We start from the raw sequence: 6,862 nt of genomic DNA on the forward strand, positions 1-6,862 counted from the left end.
TTAGAAGATTTTTAAATTCTTTTTTCAATCGTAATACAAATATTTTATCAGTTATACAAAGCATATTTGTTCAGTGATAACAACAAAGAAAACAGATAGGCTGTAAAACCATAGACATAACGGTCTTCTCAATAATTGTACAAGCTTCCGGGTGAAGCCCCGCCTACTTCTGTTTTTATCCGAATACAGATACGAATAATTTTGCGATTTGTTACAGATACAGATATTTTCTGTATACAGCCCTAAGCTCAAACATGCATTTTAGTCTGGGACTATCTTAAACCTTGTCTGTGAAACCTGGGGGAAAAGTCATATAAGAAATGTTATAAGAATAGAGAATAGTTGTGAGATGAAAAGAAAAAAGTGAAACATACACACAGTTGATAGGTGATTAGTTTACATAAATCTTGCAGAATCTGCAAAATGTTAATGTTTAACCCCTTAAAAGATCACAGACGGCCCCAGATTATTGTTGTTCAACATTCACTACCCGTTAAAACATCACACTCTTACTTGATCTGGACAAATTGAGCATCATTAGGAAGATTTAAGACTCTGTTTGTGATAAAACTGGTTTACAGTGACATTAATTTCTTAATTTATGTCAGGAGTGCAAAATAATTAATCTATAACGTTCGTTATTTTGAATAGAATATCACAGTACATTAAAGAGAAGATCAAAGATGGGTATGGACTCCCCACTGAAAGATCCATCAATCTGTTCCTCTGTCTGCTGGAAATGATAGATCAGACTCTGTTCAGAGAGATTCAGGAGTTTATGAAATCAGACAAACACTCAGAGAATAAACTCTCTCCTGCTCACTGCTCAACAATCGCCTACATGCTTCAGATGTCATAGGATGTGCTGGATGAGCTGAACCTCAAGAAATACAACACATCAGATGAGGGAAGAAGAAGGCTGATACATTTTTTTAGGTCCAAAAAGAGGACATGTCCGGGAAAAAGAGGACCCAAGTTCAGGTGAGGGACTAGGACAGCCATGGCAGTAGCTTTTTTTTGTGCTCAGCGACACATTTTTGAGTTGATTTTGATGTTTGAATTTTCTCTGGGCTCGCTCAGAGAATATGCCTGCACATAAAACGTGTTCATCTGATAATTAACACATTGTCTCGTGCAATCACGCCAGTGATTAACTTAAGTACGTAGCGAGATCAACTGCTAAATTCAAAGCTGAACAAAGATTTGGGGGGGAATCTAAGTTAAGGGGGCAAAATGCCCCAGTAAAATTATGTTAAATCTATTATGGCTGTCACGAATGAAGTGATGTGAAATTAATGAAAAGTGCAATAGAGCATCTGCAATAGAGTTTAGCTTCAACCCTAATCAAACACACCTGAAACACACCTGAAGCTAATCAAGGTCTTCAGGATTACAAAAGTTACAGGCAGGTGAGTGTTTTTTTTTTCATGGTTAGGCCTAAACTCTGCAGGACAATGGCCCTCCAGGATCAATGTTCACCACTGCTGCTTTAACTGAACAGCGATGCATTTCCGAAAAGCATTGTTAGCCAATTACGGTTGCAAGTTTTGTTGATTTGTTGGCTGCGGAAAATGCACCCCAGTTTGTTGTTAGTCGCCACCTGTTCAGGATGTTTCCCTGTCTTCAGTATTGGGATATGTGTGTGTTTTCAGCACTTCCATTACTATGTATAGTATAAGCAGTATGGAAGATGGAATGGATGGATTGATGTTTATTAAAGACAAAATCTGCCATCAAGTTTAATAATTACTAATTTGTAATTTGTTTTTCAGATGACAGTACTTCTGGTGTGGGTACTCTCCCCATGACTCCAAAGACCTTCCTTCGGTGGGTGACAGGACTGGGACACATTCCTATTCTGTCTCAAGAAAAGACGCATTTCAAAATCACAGTGCAATTCAACCATAACTGTGAAGCAAAATATAATGAGCATAGTATATTTTATCCAACTGTGGCAGCATGCAGCAATACAATTATGCTACCTGTTAAACACTTGTTAAACTATGAAGACTTCAAAACTGTGTTGATGGAGGGTTTCTTTCTTGGCCAGGAATTTATGAAGGTTTAGCTGTACAAGCTTTTCAATTTAACATGGAAATTTATTAAGTTTAGAAACGATGGACACAATTTCTTTGCCAGTAATTTATTGCTTGTATGACATTACAATTTCAAGTTGATAAATGTTAGTATAAAGAGTTTAAGCTGTCATACGGTAAGCATTCCACAAACACTGTTCAGCACCACATAATTCTTTGTGACAATCACTACAGTTTTAATTTAGGGTGACACCCTAAAAGAGAGTGATATTGAATCTTACAATAAGTTCACTCTATTTGAATATTTTTTTTGATGTTCAATAAAGTGTAATTGGAAAATACATGTTTCCATCTCAAGTAGATTTGAACAAGCAAAGGACAATAGATTAAGCGTATTCACAATTTGTCAGTGAAAAATATCAAAGCACTGAATATAGATGTCTCTACCATTCGAGTGTGATGTCACTGTAGGCTCAACAGCAGCTTGGAGGCTTCTCATTTCTTGTTCATTTAGAGGGTGGAGGAGTTCTGGAACCACAACTCCAAATACGGTTAATGGTTCCTCATGGAAAATGGCACTTTCACAGTCTATGTCACAGTTCTCTACATCCTAGGGAAATGTAATCATTAAAATTCTTAGTCAAATAAGCAACCTCTAAGAAACATTTATTTGTGTTAGAGAAATAAAACTCATTCATCCCTCTAAATTTTCAATCTCACTGATGCTATTCTGCATAAGTCCCACCTCCCACAACATGTGGGGTCAATATGTGGGGTCATATTTCCCTCGGTGCGGAGAGGGTGATGGTTCCAGCCCTCAGCAAATGCCTGCAAGTCTTTGCGGAGACGGGGAAGAAACACAAAAGTGGGCAAGGAAAATGTGTAGTGTGTTTGAGATGTCCAGCAAGCCATCTTCTTCAAGACCATGGAGGTTATTGTAATATGTGGTGGTCACAGAGCCGCTCGATTCTGTAACAGGAAGAATTATTACTATCTGATACTTAAGAACACAAATGGAGCTAAATATTATGTAAAATAGCTTGACAAGTCTAATCATGACTATAATTTAAAAAAAAAGTATATTCTACATTTAAATATGGCATGGCTACAGAAAATTAAACAAATTTAATCGAACATCTTATCCTACAACCTGCGTTTTCTTACTTTACCTTTGGTTATGTACGCTTTTCCCAGAAATGAAACTTGCTCTGTCTGTTCCCCTTACAGTGAACATGAAGAGTGCAATGTTGAGGTTCCCAACTCCTTGATCACCCCTAACCCTTTGCATGAATGTTAAAGATTAGTCAATCGGTTTAACAGTTTAGCCAATAAGTTAATTTTTCATTTGTATTGTTCCAAACCTGCATGACTTACTTTCTTCTATGTAACACATAAGGACATGTTAGTCTCAGTATTGTGTTAGTCTCTCAGTATGATAGCCCAGGTGAAACAAGTGCATTTCTATAATGTACTTAAAGTGCTCTATTTACTAAAAATGCTTCTTTAGTACTTCTTAAGATAATTTTAAGAACATCTAAGTGTACTCAACTGTGCTATTTTGAGACACCATTAAATATGAACTAAAATGTGCTTTTAAAATGCGCCTGTGGCGAACAGGACGGCCGAGGGACGTGAGAGATGCGAGACCGGTGTGCTCACAGGTGTTGCTCATTATCAATCGCACCACCGGCCTCGCGCCATTCTCTCACGTCCCTCGGCCGTCCTGTTCGCCACAGCGCCCTTTTCCCAGACATTTCTATCATATTCACTGGACATATTTAACAGTTTTGTCAAAGACTCTATGCAAGAAATAGTCTATGGAGACATGTCAGAAACTGCCCTCAGAAGTCTGTTGAGGTGGAGACTAAAGCTGGGCGAAAACGGATCCACATTGACCTACCAAAAGGTGATACAGTTCATGAAGCTGTTCGGAAGATTGTTTGTGAAATGAATCACAATGACATTTCTTTAATTGTAAGGAGTGAAAGAGACATCCTTAGTCTTGGCGAGTCAATGTACAATGGCAGGAAACCAAATGAGAAAAAAAATGATTACATACGTCAAAAAATGAGGGAGATGGCAAGACTCTTGATAACTGCAAGAGCTACAACAACTTTGAAGAGCACTGAAGACCTTGTTATGCCCAGTCATTTTCCCCACGTGATACAAGCAGTGAGATCTGTTGCTGGTTATGACTTGGATAGCAACTCATATAAAATCCCATCATTGGCTTTAAAATTGAGTCACAGTTTGGCAAAGGTTGCAGGCATTGTTCAATGCAATGCCATCATTGCAAAACGCAATGCTGTCGCAGAGTCTGTCAAGCAATTCGCCACTGTGTTTGAGAAAAGATGGGTGGAATCCATTTCAGGTGCTGCACTGGGTACACTTCAACAAGCCAAATGGAATAAACCACATGTTTTGCCCTTTACACAGGATGTGTCCCTGCTGCACAAGTTTCTTGCTACTGAGTGTGCTAGGTGCATGAAGGACCTTGAGGAAGAACCCAACATCAAAAGCTTTGGGAATCTTGCACAAGTGACTTTGACGCAGGTGGTACTATTTCACAGAAGAAGGCAAGGAGAAGTTTCAAAAATCGAACTCCAGGCTTTCACATCCAGAAATCATACACAGTTGAATCCTGACATTATGATGGGCCTTACTGAGTTTGAGAGGAAGGTTGTAAAGTACTTTGACTTAGTTGAGATTCGAGGTAAAAGGTCACGAATGGTGCCCGTGCTTCTCACACCTGACATGATCACTACAATGGACCTCCCCATTAAAAACAGGAATGAGTGTCAAGTCCACACAGAGAATGTGTGCTTGTTTGCATGCCCATGTGTGCTTTCCCATTACAGAGGCTCTGACTGCTTCAAGTATTCAACACGATGTGGTGCAAAAAACCCAGAGTCACTCACCTCAACAAGATTGAGGAAACAAGTTGCCATTTTGTCAACAGTACTAACCTTAAAAGAAAATGGAATGGATCAACTTGCTACCTTTCTAGGACATGATATACGGGTCCCCAGGGAATTCTATCGGCTTCCAGAGAGTACCCTGCAGCTTGCAAAAGTCAGTCCCTCCAGAAAAACGCGATTATGCGATCGCATGATTCAATGCATAATCAGCCAAAGTCATTTTTATTTAACAAGTTAAAGTTCATTTTTACAGAAGTTGTAGCATATTCCTGTTGTAAAGCTACAGAACTTGTTTGACTCATCAATGTTTTGTAAGTTTGAGCCATGTGTTTATTAAGGTCTGAAATAAAACAAGATGAGAACTTAAATATTCCAGCACTTTCTGTGATGCGTTATGCTTGCTTATCATAGGAAGTAATAAGAAATGACTCTTTACATCAAGGTAGTAGCCTAGTGAGAACAGGGTGTTGGGGGAATCATTTTTTTTTTCTTTTTCATCAAACCGCAGTTTTTGCAAGTTCCCGCAATTTCATAGCATAAAATTGCATAAATATCCCACATATTCCATCGCATTTTTTAAGAAAACGTGCCTAATAATCACAAAAAAGCTCTGCATTTTTCTGGAAGGACTGAAAAGTTAGCAAACCATTGATAGCAATGTAAAAAGGAAGACTGTCTGACCTGCAAGGCATGGAGGATCAACATGAGATGACTTTGAGATCAATCCTGAAGGTGAAATTCAGTTTTAAATCTAGTTTATAAATACTTCTTATATCACATTTATATCATTTATAGTATTTAGTCTTTGATTTAAATACTTGGTCCAAACTGTTTTTTTTTTTACCCAACCAGATGAAGTAGGCATGATGATGATGATTCCAATGAAGAAACCATTGCTGACCTACATCAACATGAAGGTATACTCAGGGGTGTGATTCTTCCAGATAAATCCGGAAATCCGGCTTTTCCCACCTGAAAATGATGCTCTCGTAAATCATGTAAATCAAGCACTCTAGAATATTTGGTTCTTACCATGATTTTTATTTCTATGAGAAAATAACATGGGATGCAGCGTTTTTCCTGCATTGAAATTTTTTGGCGGCCGCCAAAGCAAGTTTTTATCCTGCCAAAGCCTTGATCGGAGAGTGATGACTGCTGCACTTGTGACAGGGCGCATGTTACTGAAAGATCGAGCAGAGAGAGAGAGAGAGACCCTCCTCCGGCCGCACTCGCTCTCACCGTCTCCAAACTGTCTTGCTCTCCCTCCCTCTTGCATATTAATCAAAATCAATTGAGTATTAACACGATGGTAAAAGGTCGGAAGGCCGAAGTTTCACGTAGTACCGCTGGTTGTGAATTGTACTAAATAACGTTGCCTTATCTTAAGCGTTCCGCATATTCAGTAAACCACACTTTCAATAACCAAAAAAACCTATCCAGTGAAGAAATGTTTTCTGTGTTGACACAAATGTTGTGAGATGTCCTAAAGTGCCGGGATAATAATCACACAATGCGTACACATCCTCTAATAACACGTCCGATTTGAGAACTAATGACTCGTTTGAACCGATCATATATACCGCTGTATATTTTCCTGCTTTTTTGTCCTTTGCCAAACACACCTATTATACTGACTGATGTGACAATATATTTAGGTTATGACCAGGGAGACAGACCTGGCAACTAAGAAAGCAATAGTTACAGTACATGATAAAGGTAATTCATGTTTTGCAAAAAGTCTGGTTAGCAGTACAGAAGGAGTAAGTTCGGGCAGCCTTTTATTGGGATGTTAAGTCAAAAGGAAAAATTTAACTTTGAACATTTAAAGTAAGAGGTAGAGAAATAGTTAGCTTAAAAGGTAGCGTCCTAAAAGGCCTTCCTCTTGATATCCCACATGAGGAGAGATAC

At 38.6% G+C, this 6,862-nt stretch overlaps 1 long non-coding RNA gene across 1 annotated transcript; it reads left to right on the top strand.

Moving 5' to 3' along the window:
* The first annotated feature begins 1,441 nt into the window (after positions 1 to 1,441).
* On the top strand, positions 1,442 to 2,375 carry LOC143702180 (uncharacterized). Its single transcript, XR_013190393.1, has 2 exons — positions 1,442 to 1,638; positions 1,773 to 2,375. It is a non-coding gene; the product is annotated as an uncharacterized LOC143702180 (long non-coding RNA).
* The last annotated feature ends 4,487 nt before the right edge of the window (positions 2,376 to 6,862 follow it).

The sequence above is a fragment of the Siphateles boraxobius genome, unplaced genomic scaffold (assembly GCF_051911475.1).
Source record: "Siphateles boraxobius isolate OS27281-9 unplaced genomic scaffold, OSU_SipBor_1 346, whole genome shotgun sequence".
Classification (NCBI taxonomy): domain Eukaryota; kingdom Metazoa; phylum Chordata; class Actinopteri; order Cypriniformes; family Leuciscidae; genus Siphateles; species Siphateles boraxobius.